Source organism: Carcharodon carcharias, chromosome 17 (genome assembly GCF_017639515.1).
Source record: "Carcharodon carcharias isolate sCarCar2 chromosome 17, sCarCar2.pri, whole genome shotgun sequence".
NCBI lineage: Eukaryota > Metazoa > Chordata > Chondrichthyes > Lamniformes > Lamnidae > Carcharodon > Carcharodon carcharias.
The window spans coordinates 25,797,648-25,814,268 of NC_054483.1; positions in this window are offsets into that span (position 1 = coordinate 25,797,648).

Sequence of the window (16,621 nt, forward strand, 5' to 3'; positions counted from 1 at the left end):
AGAGTTCCTCTGTCATTCAGAGTGAAGGCAAGAAAGGACTTGCATTTCTACAGCACTTCCCGCCACCTCGGGGTGTTCAAAAATGTTTCACAGCCACTGAAGAACTTTGTGAAGTGTGGTCACTGTAGTAATGTCAGAAATTTGAGCACAACCAGCTCCCACAAACAGCAATGAAACAATGGACAAATCATCTGATTCAGCGTTGCTGTTGAATTACAAACATTGGCCCAGCACACCTGGGAGGACCCCCCTATTCTTCTCTGAAATGGTGTCCTCAGGTCTTTTACACCCACCCGGGAAGGCACATGGGGTCTCGCTTTAACATTTCATCCGAAAGATGGTAACTCTGACAGAGCAGCACTCCCTCAGTACTGCAGTGGAGTGTCAGCGGGGATTTCACGCTTAACTCTCTGGAGTGGGACCTGAAACCACAACCCTTGGACTCAGAAGCAGGTTTGTGACCCACTGAGCCCATTGACACCTTTTGCTCTGTGTTCAGCTGTCGTGAACTGTCTTTCCTTGAGGAGAAAGGTGGATCATGCTTCCCCAAACAACTGCGCACCCCCCTCCCCATGCAGAACCTGGCAGTATTCATCAAATGGTGGACAGACATTTCTGGCTTCATTTGCAGCTCTTCCCAAAATCCAGAAGGATTGGGCCTCTCTTCAGTTTGGCTCAGTAACACTCTTGCTCTAACTTAGAGGTTGCTGAATCAATCCCTGATTTAAAACTGCAGCACATATCCAGTTTGACACTTGAGCATAGCACTGAGTGTTTAATAGGCGAATATATTGACCGAATCAAGCAGCAGAAGACATTGTGTGAATCACAACTGTTTTATTGTTACACTCTAGTTCAGTACAAACACCTATTTCCACTCCTCCCTTCTGGCTCCTCTCCCTATCCAAAAGCAAACACAACAACAGGAAAAATCCAGCTCTTAAATACAGGCATCAATGAGTGTCAGCTGATCTCAATCCGCTCTGAAGCTTGTTAAAGGGACCTGCATTTCTAACATTCACTGAGGCTTCATCAGTCTCTTAAGATCCAGGGGAAGCTCTCGTAGTGCGGGTCAAAGTTGAACTTCTCTCCAGTGTCCTGGCCCAACTCCCTCTCTCAATCCAAATAGATTCTCGGGCCCTTTGCCTCATGCGTTGACTGCCCATGGTGCTGGCCAAAGCTCACCCCAAGCAACTCTTGGTGTTTGAAATAAGTGCCATCTGCTGTAGTGGAATAGATGATGCTTTCCATCAGAGAGGCCTTGATTAAAAAGGAACAGGGATTCTCAGCCAGAGGATAGGCATGATTCAGTACTCTACACGTGACAAGAGCCTGGACAGAGGCCGAGAGTTGAGAATGGCTGAGATATTAATGCTCCTGGAGTGTTATAAATGCACATTGGAGTGATTTATTGTCTTAAAGGAGATATATGAATGCAAGTTGTTGTTCTAAATTAACCTTTCTCCTGGAAATTACTGCTTATTGAGTTGTAGTTTTTCAAAGCACCACCCTCCCCAATTCTCCCCCTTGTCCTCCCCTTCATCACCCTCCCTACGCCCCTTCATCCCCTCCCATTCACTCTCTCCCCTGCACCTTGCCATTCCTCATTGCCCCTTTCCCCTCTGCACCCCCACCCCCCTTCCCCATTGCCTGACAAACATTCAACCCCACTCTTTCCCCATAGCCCTGTATCAATCACAAACAAATCCCACTGCCCCACTCTCTCCCCACAGCCCTGTATCAATCCCAAACTAATCCCACTGCCCCAGTCTTTCCTCATAGCCCTGTATCAATCACAAACTAATCCCACTGCCCCATTCTCTCCTCATAGCCCTGTATCAATCACAAGCTAATCCCACTGCCCCACTCTCTCCCCATAGCCCTGTATCAATCACAAACTAATCCCACTGCTCCACTCTCGCCAAAGCCCTGTATCAATCCCAAACTAATCCCACTGCCCCAGTCTCTCCTCATAGCCCTGTATCAATCACAAACTAATCCCACTGCCCCACTCTCTCCCCATAGCCCTGTATCAATCACAAACTAATCCCACTGCCCCACTCTCTCCCCATAGCCCTGTATCAATCCCCAAACTAATCCCACAGCCCTGCTCTCTCCCATAGCCCTGTATCAATCACAAACGAATCCCACTTCCTCGCTCTCTCTATAGCCCTGTATCAATCCCAAACTAATCCCACTGCCCCACTCTCTCCTCATAGTCCTGTATCAATTCCAAACTAATCCCACTGCTCCACTCTCTCCCCATAGCCCTGTATCAATCCCAAATTAATCCCATTGTCTCACTCTTTCCCCTTAGCCCTGTATCATTCCCAATTTATCCCACAGCCCCTATCCTCCAAAGCCCCGGTATCAATCCCAAACAAATCCCACTGCCCTGGTCTCTCCCCATTTTCCTGTCTCAATCCCAAACAAACCCCAGTGCTTCAAATATTCATTGTATTTCCCCAAACCTCTGGTGTCTGCTTTAAGCATCCCCTTGCGTAAGGCAATAACCACTAACTGTCCACATTAACTTCATTTCTCTTTGACAACTCCTCATTTTAAATCGATGACATCTTTTGTCCCCAACTCGCCAGCCAGAGGAAACAGCCTGCCCTAGTTCACATTCCAAAACTCTGCTCCAAACCTCTTCTCAGCCTCTCTGCTCCTGTGCCATCTGTCCTGATAGCTCAAGTTAATTTTCCCATCACTGTCACCGTTACAGACATATCATGAACAGGCTGGTGGTTTTTTGACATTCCCCCAATTTTCAAGTTGCAAGCCTTTGCTGATGGGTCTGGGTACCAATCCCAGTTCTAGTCCACATCCATCTGCTCACAGTCATTCACTCCCAGCCCGGGTGATCCCTCCGATTGAAGACTCGGGTGTACCCTTTCTATCGTTTTAAACCCCTTACAGCATTGAACAGAATATTGTGTTAAACTTTGCTGCACATGCACATCACAATCTCATTTCTCAATGACAGCAACAAAAGCATTCAGCCAAGCCAGCCCCAATATAAACATCCCTTTCTGCTCTGCTCTGAAGCCAGACACCTATTTGTTTGTTCAGACTAATGGAGATTAGTTCAATCCACATCAGCCTCTGCAGGAGAAACTGCCACTTGTTTTCTGTGTGTTTCCCACCCGCATCTGTTTTTGTTAGACGATCAGCAGCGACATTTTAACCCCTCCTCTGTGCCTTTGTCACCTCCAGACTCGACTGTTCCAACGCTCTCCTGGCTGGCCCTCCCACATTCCACCCTCCATAAACTTCAGCACATCCAAACCTCTGCTGCCTCATATCCTGATTCGCACCAAATGCCTGTTAGACCATCATCCCCCTGAGCTTGCAGACCTCCCAAATTCCCCATTTCAAAACTGTCATGCTAGCAAAAAGGAAAAAAATGAAGTTCTGTGTTTCCACAGCACCTTCCATGACCTCAGGAAGTCCACAAGCTCGTTTTAACCAACCAAGAAGTGTCATCTCCGTTGTCATGTGGGAAACCCAGCAGTTAATTTGTGCACAGCAAGCTCCCATGAATCGCAATGTGATAATAAGCAGTTCATCTGATGTAGATTGAGAGATAAATATTGGTCCAGAATAACCTGCTCTTCTTCAAAATACTGGCAGGGGATCTTTTACATCCACCTAGATGTTCAAATTCCTCAGTTTAACACCTCATTCAAACGATGGGCACCTTTGATGGTGCAGCACTCCCTCAGTACTACACCAAGTGCCAGCCTGAATCATGTGCTCAAGTACCCTGGAGCAAGACTTGAACCTACCACCCAGCAACAGAGGTGAGACTGCTACTGAGCCACAGCTGTCACCTCAAGATACCTCATTAGATCCCTTCTGAGTTGCCTTGTCTATTCTAGGGATGTGGGCGACACTGAGAAAACCCTATTTGTTTACCATCACAGAAAATCACATTCAATTCTCAATTTTACGTAATGAGTTGGTGGCTCCAGAGCATTCCTTGGCCCCGCAATGGGATGTGAGCTTCATGTACCTTGATTTTTGACACACAAACTCATTATATAGCATGGATGGTGGCCATTCAGCCCATCGTAACTGTGTTCATAAAGGACTATCTCATGAGTGTTGCTGAAAAAAGAGACATGTTGAAGCTTTGCTTCTTGCACTCATCAGAATACCCGCTGACTGTCAGTAACCACCACTGTTGCATTCTCCATGGCAACACCTCTACCTATCAGAGTCCACTTGCCAACCAATCAGCATGCTCTTCTCATACAGTATAAATTGTTGTTTTTTTCCTCTGATATTGGTATTCTTGCGAAGTGTCCTGATGCGTGCAAGACAAAAAGTTTCAACATGTCTCTTTTTTCAGAAATACTCAAGCTCTGTACTATCAAACGACTATTAGTGCCACTCTCATCACTTTCCCTGTAGTCCCACAAATGTTACTTTTATAAACACATATTCAAGTTCCTGTTGAAATTTCCCATTGCATCTGCTTCCTCTGCCCTTTCAGGCAGCACATTCCAGATCACAGCAACTTACTTTAAAAAAAAGTCCTCAACTCCTCCTTTGCCAAAGATCTTAAACCTGTGTCCTTTACTCACTGACCCTACTCCCAGCGAAAATATTTTCTCTCTATTCACTTGAATCAAGTCTCTGCATAACCCTGAACATGTCTTATTATATCTCCTCTCATGTGGGTCTTTTATTCTGAATTGCTTCCATTCTCCCTCTGTAGCAGGTAACCCAAAGGAGAACAATCACAGTCTCTATTTCTGTCTGCTGTGTGAAGACCTCCTGTTCTGGATTAACAGTTGCGACACATTGGATGGAAGTCCTGTGATTGACACCCAACAGCTCATCACCATGAGAGAATGGAGTATGTGATATATCCTGTGACAAACGCACGGCTGTACATCAGTGACTGGTTTGAGATGGGTGTGACTTATACAACAAGAGCTTATATTTACATAGCACCTTTAACTTCACGAAACATATCAAGGCGTGGCACAGGAGCATGGGGAAATAAAGTATTACATCGAACCACATAAGATATTTGGAGCATCTGAAAGAGGGTAAGTGACAGAGAGAGGCGGAGAGTTGTCGGAAGGGTATTCCAGACTTTGGAGCCCACCTGAAGGCACAGCCATCAATGGTAGGGTGACGAAAATTGGGGACATACAAGAGACAAGAGGCCAGAATTAGCAGAGCACGGATGTCTCAGAGTGTTGTGGGGCTTTATGGAGGGTAAAATGTGGGAGATCAGCCAGGAGTACCTTGGAGTAGACAAGTCTAGAATCTATATTGTTAAGTCTAAGTTATACTGCTGGCTGTATACCGCGCTCAACCCAACAGGATGTAAACATCAGGAGCATTTAAAAAACGAAACATTCTCCAGGGTGCGTTATCAGTGCAGGGGAATGTCATATTTAATATCTTAGATATTCAGTACTGACCGTGACAGTGAGATGCAAAATAAAGGTCCCACAACAGGACTGTCATCTAACTTCAGGTTGGTACTTTCGACAGCACTAATCTGCCATTCTTTCCATTCGCCTCCTCAGACTGATGTTGCAGTATGTCCACGCCCCCCAGAACTTGTACACCCTAATTCCGTAGAGAATCCTAAAAGCCAGCTGACAGAAGAGGCTTTCACCCCATCAGTCTGGGCTGCAGTTCACCACAGAGCTTGAAGTAAATGGCCCTATCGAACCCACAGTAACCCAGAATTCCCAATAAAAGAAAGATTTGCATTTATAAAGAACCTTTAATGACTAATGTATGTCCCAAAGCTTCATAGGCAGTGAAGTACCTTTGAAGTGTAATTAGCCAACTTGCGCACAGCAAGCTCCCACAAACAGCAATGTGAAAATGACCAGATAATCTGTTTTAGTGATGCTGTTTGAGGGATACTGGGGATAACCTCACTGTTTTTCTTCGAAACAGTGCCAAAGTATCTTTTACATCCAGCCAAAAGAGCAGACAGTGCCTTAGTTTAACATCTCATCCAAAAGACAGCGCCTCCAAGAGTGCAGCAGTGATAGTGTCAGCGTGGGCTGTAGTACTCAGGTGCTGGAGTGGGATTTTTAACCCACAACCTTCTGATAGAGATGAGTGCTCCCCACTGAACACAGCCAAGACCCAGTGGAAGAGTGACCAAACTACAAGTGTTTCATTGGCTGTAAAGTGCTTTGAGAAATAGTCAAAGAGTTATATAGCACAGATACAGGCCCTTTGGCCCATCATGTCCATGCTGGCCTTCAAGCACCCATCTATCCTAATCCCATTTTCCAGCGCTTGGCCCATAGCCCTGTATATTATGGCATTTCAAGTGCTCATCCAAGCACTTTTTAAATGCTGTGAGCTTATACTATTTTCTTAATCCTTCCACCCTGTGTGTGGGCAAGTGTTTCCTAATTTCACTCCTGACAGGCTGGTTTCTAACTTTTTTTTAGACTATTTAATATCTGAAAACCAGCCCTCCCCCACACATATGTACAATATGGAGTGATGACATCGGCTCGGCAATACCACATCATCACGCCTGGTTATCCCCAGTATCCCTCAAACAACATCACTAAAACAGATTATCTGGTCACTTTCACATTGCTGTTTGTGGGAGCTTGCTGTGCGCAAATTGGCTGATTACACTTCAAAAGTACTTCACTGCCTATGAAGCTTTAGGACATCCGTTGGCCATGAAAGGTTGTATATAAGTGCAAGCCTTTCTTTTAATGGGAATTCTGGGTTACTGTGGGTTTGATAGGGCCATTTACTTCAGGCTAGCTTCTGAGGTTGTGAAAGATGTTGTAGAAAGGTGAATCTTGCCTTCTCTTTCACTGGGCAGAGATTATGGTGAGATAGTGGCATTGTGTTCATATCGCTGGACTAGTCATCCAGAGACCCAGGCTAATGTTCTTTGTGGGATCTTCCTGTGCATGAAATGGCTGTTCTTTCTACCGATTGGGGGAGTGGTGGCATTGTCATAATGTCACTAGCCTAGTAATGCAAAGGCCAAGGTTAATGCTCTGGGGAGGACACGGGTTCAAATCCCACCACGGCAGCTGGTGGAACTTAAATTCTATTAATAAACCTGGAATATAAAGCTCATCTCAGTAATAGTGACCATGACAACTATTATCGATTGATGTAAAAACCCATCTGGTTCACTCATGTCCTTTTAGGGAGGGAAATCTGCTGTCCTTACCCGGTCTGGCCAACATGTGACTCCAGACCCACAGCAATGTGGTGGAGCCTTAACTGCCCCTCTGATATGGCTTGGAAGCCACTCAGTTCAAGGGCAATTAGGGATGGGCAACAAATGCTGGCCTTGAAAACGATGCCCACATCCCATGAGAGAATAAATAAAAGAAAGATGCAGCTGGCTCAAAAGCCTTTTCTCGACACACAAAGTGAAGATTTGACACTTTGTCAAGTTTGCTTTGCAGTAACTGTGTGCAGTGATGTGGGAGGATGTATTCGATGGGGTGTCTCTTGCTGCTTGTCACTTTGTGATGTGTACTGTCACTCCAGATTCATCGCACAGTCTTAATGAGAGACTGGCAAGACTGCACAGCATTTGTGTAAAAGCTGCAATATACACAGGGCTTTTTAAGAGGAGCCTGTTTGAATCCAAGAGATTGAGCAGCAGAGAGCGAGAGAGAGAAATAAAAAGGGCAATTTAACAGGAGAAACCTGAGCCTCAGTATCAAAGCAAGCAGCACCTTTGAGATCTCAGCACCACCCTGTCCCCAAACAGTAATGAAGGAAGATGTTCAGCCAGCTTGGTTCAGGCTGATTACCTCCAATCCACATCCTCAGAAGATCAGTGAATAAACAAATGTCTGTCAGATTCTCACAGCAGCAAGAAGCTAAACTGAGACAGCGAAAAGAAAACAGTCTGCTCAGCTCAGATCTAATACTCAGGCAGCAAACAAGGACAGGAACTGCTGGCTCTTTATGCCAGTGTCCAGGCCCAGCACACAATCTCTGAACAATCGATTTAAAGTGTGATAAGCCATCATGTTCTGTCTGTTATTGGCGATTTACATAGTCATTACAGGATCACTGAAACTGAATCATCTGTAGTGACATTGATCCATCAATTACTGCAGGTCTTGTCAAAACACCTGAGAAATGTGCCTTCACTGGACCTTTTTCAATTGTCAGTCAGCATGAGTGTGACAGTGAACAGTGTTGTGTTTTGTGCCTCAGAGATGATACACTCCAGGTTATATGTCTGAACAGGCATTTTATTCAATGCTTTAAAATGTCTGCTCTCATGCTTCCAGCTGCTTGCCTACAGTATAATTTTTCTTTCTCAGTCACCACATCCAGGCTTAAGTAATCACACATGGTGAGCAATCAATAGACAAACATCATCAAACACAGAAGAGTTGAACACTACAAACAACACAAGATTATTTGTAAAATTTTTCTTGCCATTACTCTGAGTGAGTGGGATATGTTGCTCTGTCAATTCAGGCAGATTTCGGGGATCTCTTGTGTTGATATCTACCCATCACATTGGGATTGAGGTATGTCTGTGATATCAAGTTAACTTTTACAAGAAAGGCTTGGTTATTTGATAGCTTCTGCATCAATGTGCTGTAGCGTTACACTTCAGAGTGACTTTACATCACTTCTGAATGGTGGCATCCAGAGCAAACCAACCCAGCAACCTTTACGGTTTCTAGTGTTACCCAACTATTGATTGTAGAGAACTGATGGGACCAACAGAAACGAACATAACCAGCATTTGCAAATAAGCTGGGGAGAAAATCTGAGCGTGCATACTTCGGAAGTACAATGTAAAGTCAAATTGAGTCTGCTTCTTGGGTGGATGTAAAAAATTCCCAAGACACTATATCAAAGAAGAGCAGGGGAGTTCTGCCTGGTGCCATGATTGATATTGGTCCCTCAACTGGTACGACAGAAATTACTAGGTAATTATAACCTTGCTGTTTATGGGATCTTGCTGTGCACAAATTGTTTGCTACATTTCTCACATTAAAACAATGACTTGAAGAAGTATTTTATTTACTGTAAAGCACCTTGGGAGAGTCTGAGGTTGTAAAAGGTACTGGATAAATACAAGTCATTCCTTTTTTCAGCAGAACTCAGGGCTGCAAGAGGAATATGGCATTAGGTTGGTATTGGCCAGAGTAATAACTCCCAGATCTTTCCTTTCATGGACATGCGATCTACCACTGTCATTTCCACCGTGTTAATGCTGCACCCTTTTGAGAAAGGAATGTTCAAAGGAGAGAAAGAAAGCAGTCACCAGCAGAGGGCAGCTAGACTACATTCTTCAGCAGAAACTGTGCCAGTCATTCGAGCTGCACTGTTGTACAAATCAAAATAATCTGCCTTTCTAAACTACCGTATGCTTCTTGTCGACAGACACCTTGTTTCTCACACCCCGTCTGACAGTAATGGCTGCAGCTGCTTCACCCATACTTCTTGGTCACTTTTGGAAGAGTCAGAAACGAAGGCCGGGATTTTCAGCCCTGTTGACGGTGGGAATCATGGCGGGCGTGAGCAGGCAATATGGCGGGACGGTCAAAAATTGGTTTCACGCCATCGTGATCATTCGTTCCACTCGACAATGGCAGGCTGCCTTTCCCACCGCCACACAGCGGGGACATCATTTTGATACATCTGCATCTAATTATAAGCCCTGCTCACCGGGTACATCCCGCACGTCAAATTTACCGCCCACATCGGCCCAAAACAGGCCAGCCCAGAGCACCTCTGGACGAGCGTGTCGTACAGAAGTTGGGACTTATCATTAGCGCCTTGCTCACATCGCGGACATCCGAGGAACAGAAGATGCTGCAGCCCTACGGCTACCGGACACTGGAGGATAACGCATGCTGGTTGGTTTCAGATGGACATGGCTCCACCCCGAAGAAGCTCATGATGTGTGAGGTCTGCTTTGGGACATCAGTGTCTTGGCCATGCTCTGCAATGGATGATCATTGAGGGGGTAGACAGAAAGGTCTAGGCTTGACTGGGGGAGGAAGGTGTACCGGGGGTGGGGGTGAGGAACGATGGTGCTGGGGGTGGGGTGGGGGGTAGAGGAAGTATGGGAAGAGGGGTGTGTAATGGTGGAGAATGCGATAACTGAGGAGGAAGGAGGTGTAAGGGGAGAGAAAGGTGAATGGGAAGAAGTTTGGCGGATCAAAGGAGTTTGGGGGGATGGAAGGTTTTTGGAAGGGAGGAGTCTAGGGGGAGGAAGTTTGGAAGGGGGAAGGAGCTCAGAGTGGGGAAGGAGTCTGGGGAGAGGCCGGAGGGGGAAAGGAATCTAGGAGGAACAGGGAGTTTGGAGGGGGGAAAGAATAAGAGTGGAGGAAAGAGTCCTGGGGAGGAAGGAGTAAGGGTGGAGGAAGGGGGAAGGGTGTTGGAAGGACAAAGAGAGGGATGTCCAGGTGCAGGGGAGGGGTCTGTGGAGTCTATGACTGCCTCCTGGGGAGCAAAATTAGAGTGGACATGGTAGAATGAGTGAGAATGAGAGGGGGCAGAAGAAGCCAGTAGGGTGAGAGGGTGAGGGTGCAACAGTAGCGATAGAAGAGATAGCGAGGGTGGTTGGTGGGGACTCAGGTAGACACGGACCCTCAGGGTGGGAAGGAGGAGGTTGGGAGGTCAACGTGGGATATGGATCGGACTCTTGGGAAGATACAGAACATGCACATTCACTGGACATCCTGGGAAGAAAAGGATTCTGGTTGGTAGGTGGTGGTGGGGAAGTGGAAAATGATGCCAGGCATGTCAACAATGATGGGAGAAAAGAAATGGGTGACTGGGGCAGGGGAAAAGACAAGGGAGCTGAAGATATACTTAACAACCAATGTGCTTCTGCAATCTGAAGTGAAAAGAGCCTCATGTTGGGTGGGCAGAGATGCAGGTCAGCTCAGATGGACAACTGAAAGAGAACCCCAGCAGGCAGCATTGAAAATGCCCAGGACATTGAGGTGAGTGTAATGGAGGAAGGCTCCGCTTGCATTGGAAAGTGCTTGGACGAGGCTCTGAAAGATCTTGCCATACACACACTTCTCCCTCCAGAATCACTCATGGTCAGGCAGCATGCAGCTGAACTGCTAGTGGGGGGGGAAGGCAGGAGGAGGACTCACAAAGCCTAGAAATGAAGCTGAAAGCCACCATTACACATTACTCAGTGAAAGTGAAAATACTTTCGGATTATAAAGTGACAAACTGTGTTTAGCCGTGCAATCACTTGTGATCAGAAATTCTTAACTTCTCTATGCCTATCACTTCTCCTAGGTGCTGCCCTGACATCTGCAGCAATGGTTGCCTCTGATGATTTTGGCATGTGTACTCTGGAGAGCCGAGGCATTGAGAGCCCCGTCTTGCTTTGTCTGTCCTCCTGTGGGGCAGCTGCTCCCTCTGTGGTGACAGAGGATGAGGTTGAGGGGGGGGTCACAGGCAAAGGGGACTTGGAGACAGAGGACAACCTCTGAGATTCCTGAGCGGATGACCCAGGGGTGTCCAGCTGCTGCTCCTCCTCCCCTCAGGTGCCCGAGGGCCCCAGCCTGACTCTTTGAGGGGAAGGAGCACCTAGAGGGACATCGAGGTGCCCCGTTTCCCTCTCGCGTTGTCAATGCAGGAGCTCACCCTTGGCTACTGTGATGAAGTGCAAGTCTGTGCGTGCATCTCTACATTCTGCTGCATCAGGGTCTCCATAGCGACCTGGTGTGTTTCCCAGGAATGCATAATTAATGAGGCGGGAATGGGATGAGATGGTTTGAAAAGCCGCGATTGTGGCCGGCGGGTAAAATGTCCTTTACCCTGCCCGCTACCGCACTTAGTGTAAATCTGGAACAATTCCACTCAAAGACATGTATTTATATTGTGCATCACCATGTGCTTCAGGATTCTCCAAAGAACTTCACACCCAATGAATATCTCTTGAAGTGCAACCACAGTTGTTATGCAGCCAAACATGGCAGCCAATTTGCATGCAGCAAGATCCCACAGGTGAACGAACAATCATTAAGGCCCCTGTGAAAGAGACTGCGTGCAATCATTTTCTTAACATAATGCAGCAGCCTCAATGCCAAGTATTTCAGTGAGAAGAAGCTGTAGGAAAGAGGAATACTGTCTCCTTGGTGCTGTCAATTCTCACAAGCTCTGCTGCAATTGCAACAATCAGATAACCTTTCTTCAGGTACCAGCATTGTACCTGTGTATGTGAGTGTGGCACCCATCAGTCAGTGAGGACTCTAACTGCTGTAAGATCAATGCTTTCATAGTAACTGCTGAAAAGTGTGCTGCAGTCATCCTAGGGAGGACTTGATTGTTTTTTTCACAGATATGCTGCTGCTGCTGATCGCTGTTGTCAGCTTCCTGCGTTATCCAAGGACAGGAGGAAGAAGCCATTTGTGAACTCACACGTTTGCTTTGTTTCACAAATCAGGTACAATTCCCCCAAGGAAGAAAAGTCTGCATTTATGTTGCATCTTTCACAGCCGACATTCATCCAGGACCTAAACCAGTAACAAGTTGACTGTTCAATCATCTCAACAACATCTTGCATTTATATCACACTTTTAGTGAGCAAAACATCCTGAGGCACTTCACAGGAGCCTAACAGGAGATAATCTGTTAAAACACTGAGTTAAAAGAGAAGATAATTGGGCAGGTGATTAAAAAAATGGTCTAAGCGATAGGTTTTAAATCACATCTTATAGGATGAGTACATACATACAAACCAGGAGCAGGAGTAGGCCATTCAGCCACTCAAGCCTGCTCCATCATTTGATAAGATCATGGCTGATCAGATTGTGGCCTCAACTTGACCTTCCTCTTGACCCCCTATACCCTTCAATTCCCTTGTCCATCAAGAATCTTTTCTAACCCAGCCTCAAAAATATTCAATGACCCTGCCTCCACTGTTCACAGGTTCAGGGAGGGAATTCCAGAGCCCAGGCAGCTGAAGATGCAGCCGTCAATGCTGCAGCGATGCAAATGGGGAATGTGCAAGAGGTCAGCATTGGAGAAAGGTTGAGGGAGGTTCCAGAGAGAGGGATGTGGTGGGGCCACAGAGGGATTTGAACACAAGAATAAGAATTTCTAACTTGAAGTGTGGGTGGACTGGCAGTCAATTGGTGAAAGGATACGATTGGCGTGAGTTCAGATACAGGCAGCAGATTTTTGGATGAGCCCAAGTTTAAAGAGGGTTGAAGATGGGAGGCTCGTCAGTGGATTGCTTGAATCTGGAGGTAGGGAAATGGGTAAAGCTGATGCACTGAGGATGGTGTGAAGACAGGTGATATTACAGAGGAGGAAGTCAGTAGATTTTGTCAGCTGTGAGTGGGGCCATGCTCAGAATGTCCAAAGCACTTTGCAACCATTGAGCAATTTCTGAAGAGTTGTCACTGCTGCAGTGTCTGCAGAAACAAAAAGCTAATTTTTAGACAGCGGGGCTCCACAAACAGCAATGTAATGAATGGTCAGCTAATCTTTTTTGGTGTTGCTGGTTGAGGGATGAAGGTTGATCAGGACATCAGGAGAATTCCCTGCTCTTGAAGAAAGAATTAATCTGAACATGCTGAAAGGGCCCCAGTGGATCTAAAGATGAACATATATTCTCCGTCAGTTCTGACAACTGCATTCTCTTCATGGAGCTGAAAACCCCATGTTATCAGACTCCTGGGACTGGTGAGGAGGGGGACTGGCGGAGTGGGTGAGGGACATTATGTGTGCGCGCGCGTAAAAAAAAAACAGGATTTTCTTATGTGTGTGTTAGTCCCTGTTCGTGCAGCCAAACCTGGTCTTCAATCGTCTCAGCTATCCCTGGCATTGGACAAAGACCTTGCTCCGTCTGGACTGCGTGGTAACAATGACCACCCGAAGTGTTAAGAACCCATGCACAGGTATCATCTACCCCCCTGCCCCCCCCTCGAAATGAATTTCAGGACCTGGAATATCAGGACTCTCATGGACAACCTCAGCAGAGTGTGTGGATCCGGCATTGGACTTTTTGGTCACATCAGAACCCACAATCCTGGAGTGGAAGAAAGTCATCCTCAGTCCTCAGGGACTGCAATCTGTCCAAACATTACATCTTTTCAGTAACTTCATCCAGCTTTTCACCATTAAACAACATCTACATTTCAGTAAGTGCTTCATTGTAAAGCACTTTGAGACGTCCTGATGTTGTGAGACATGGTAAATAAGTACACAGTTTTGTTCCTCCTTCCCCTGCTGTCTTGGGCACAGCGGGCCTCTTTTATGTGCTGTTTTTAGTTAATTAATGCAGTATCATTTTCCAAGCTGAACGTTCAAATACATGCATCGCAAATCTGTGTAGATACTCCATACACTGAAACAGCTCCTTAAATACTTGCTTGAAGCAAATTAATTCAATACATGTGGCTTGCCTGAAGTCGCAAGCCAGGAATTCTGAGCAGTGCTTATATGGAAACGCCGCGTCAGGATTTTTCAGTCCCACTGTGCTGCAACAATCTCATCAAACAGCTCAGATCTGATTAATGCAGTTCATAATCTTCCAAAAGCATAACAGGAAACCTTGTAGTGGATTGACAGCATGTCTCATTCTGACGCAGGCACACTTGAAAGAAAATGCCAGAAAAGAAACTTTAAACAAAAAGCCTGAGCCAAACATTACCTGCGATTCTTAGGGTGGGTGACAAATTTCCCTGTTGCTTTCCACACGTACATTAGCTGCTCTACCATGCCATTGCTCAGAGCAACGTTGTTTTATAAGAATGGGAACATGATACCAAATAATACTCGTACTTCCTCAGGTGCATCAGCACACCCCTTTACGGAAATAATGTCCCACTGTTAAGTCAACATGCGATGCGGTCCTTCAGAGTTTAATGAACTTGGCAGATTATGAATTTTGGCTGTGGGTCGAAAGCACGGAAGCATTCAGTTTCTTTAACATGAATTTGCATCCACAGTTTAACAGAATGTGAAACCTACAATGTGTTGAAAATATACAAATATACCAGGCAACCATGTGCTTCATGCTGTATGGAGCCACTTCTGTGCCCAGAAATCAGCTATGCAGGGAGTTCTTGCAGTTTGCATGTGCGAGAAATTTATGAGACCCTGGAGTTATGGGCTTATGTTATTGCTTGAAATTTCTGACCCCCGCCCCCCGCCCCCCTCCCCCAAGCTGGAACTTCAAGCGACCTTACAGCCACAATGCTGAGCTCCAGTTGAACACTGCACCACTGCTTTCAGTGCTCCCAGTATCTCTCACACCATCCCGCATGTTGTAAGGCAAGTTCAACAAATGCTTCCCCTGTATTCCATTCTCCAATCGACAACACTCACACCAAGATATCAGCTGAGTTATCTACTTGCCTTGCCCTCATATAGAAAGGGTAATTGATACTGGGGGAAAAAAACTTGAGTCTCAGTAACTTTTGACATAAGTAAACTTGCAGGGCTGCGGGGATCGAGTCGGGGAATGGGACTACGTCGCTATGCATAGATGTGACAGACTAGATGGGACACATGGCCTCCTTCTGTGCCATTATGACACTATAACATGATTAACTGATATGATTTTGCACTGCACTAGCAGTTCCAGGGAAATCTGATCACTGTTATCCCTCACTTCAATGTGAGACCAAGGAACAACGTAGTCACGATGAAATCTTTTTAAACTCCAGGTCTGCAGTCTGTCACCGACCTCTTTCTGAGAACTGAACAGAATAAAACATCCTGTTCAGGGTTTGGTTTGATCAATGCCCAGATCTACTTTCAAAATGGAGGGCTGCACACTGGTGGATCTTTCTTTCAGGCCAATTTTAGCGTGCCATTATCATCGTGGCTGAATATGACCAATTTAGCAGAGCAGGGATTGTACGTGGAATTTCCCACCACCATGCTATGCATTCAGCTTCTGAACTGTGAAGGGAGGATATATTTTGCATCAATAGTCTGTGCATTTGGACTGTGATCATGAATAGAAGTGAAGATATTCACCTGCTGAAAGCACATCTTCATCTTGAATACTAAATTTCATATTTCTCTCCATCTCACAGCCTGGATATGTATTGATTTAGTGTACCAAGTGCTACTGCAATCAATAATATCACTAGAGGAATTCAGACTTGATGAAAACACATGAACCTTTTCAGAAGGGAGTTCGGGAGGGATATCTCCAACTGATAAATCACACACAGATTGTTCAGTTAACAATTACTGGGGCAATGTTTTGGCTTTGTTGCAGCCCTCCTATCTGAGCCAGATTTGAAACCTGCTCCAGCCAATCCTGGCATCAAAAGACTGTCTCTAAATTCTGGGATGACATCCAGCAAGACGCTGGAGTCTGGTTGGTGTGGGTGGCCCAAACTCATTCTACGGGTTGTGGGAGCCCATAAATCCTCCCCACCGTTATATGACTGGCCAGCCTCTTGGCTGCTATCAGGATGGCTATGGAAGGAGCATTGGCATCAAGCTGCTAATCAGCCTGGGGATCCTTTCAGTACTTGACACTGTTTCTCTCCAAGGGGAGAACACCAAGGCATGAAAATAAAATACAAGTCCTGGCAAGAGTTGGTCAGATTACTTCAACACTTCGAAGAAGCTGATCTCAGAGATGTCGAAGGAAGCCAGGAAGATAAGTTCATTGGAC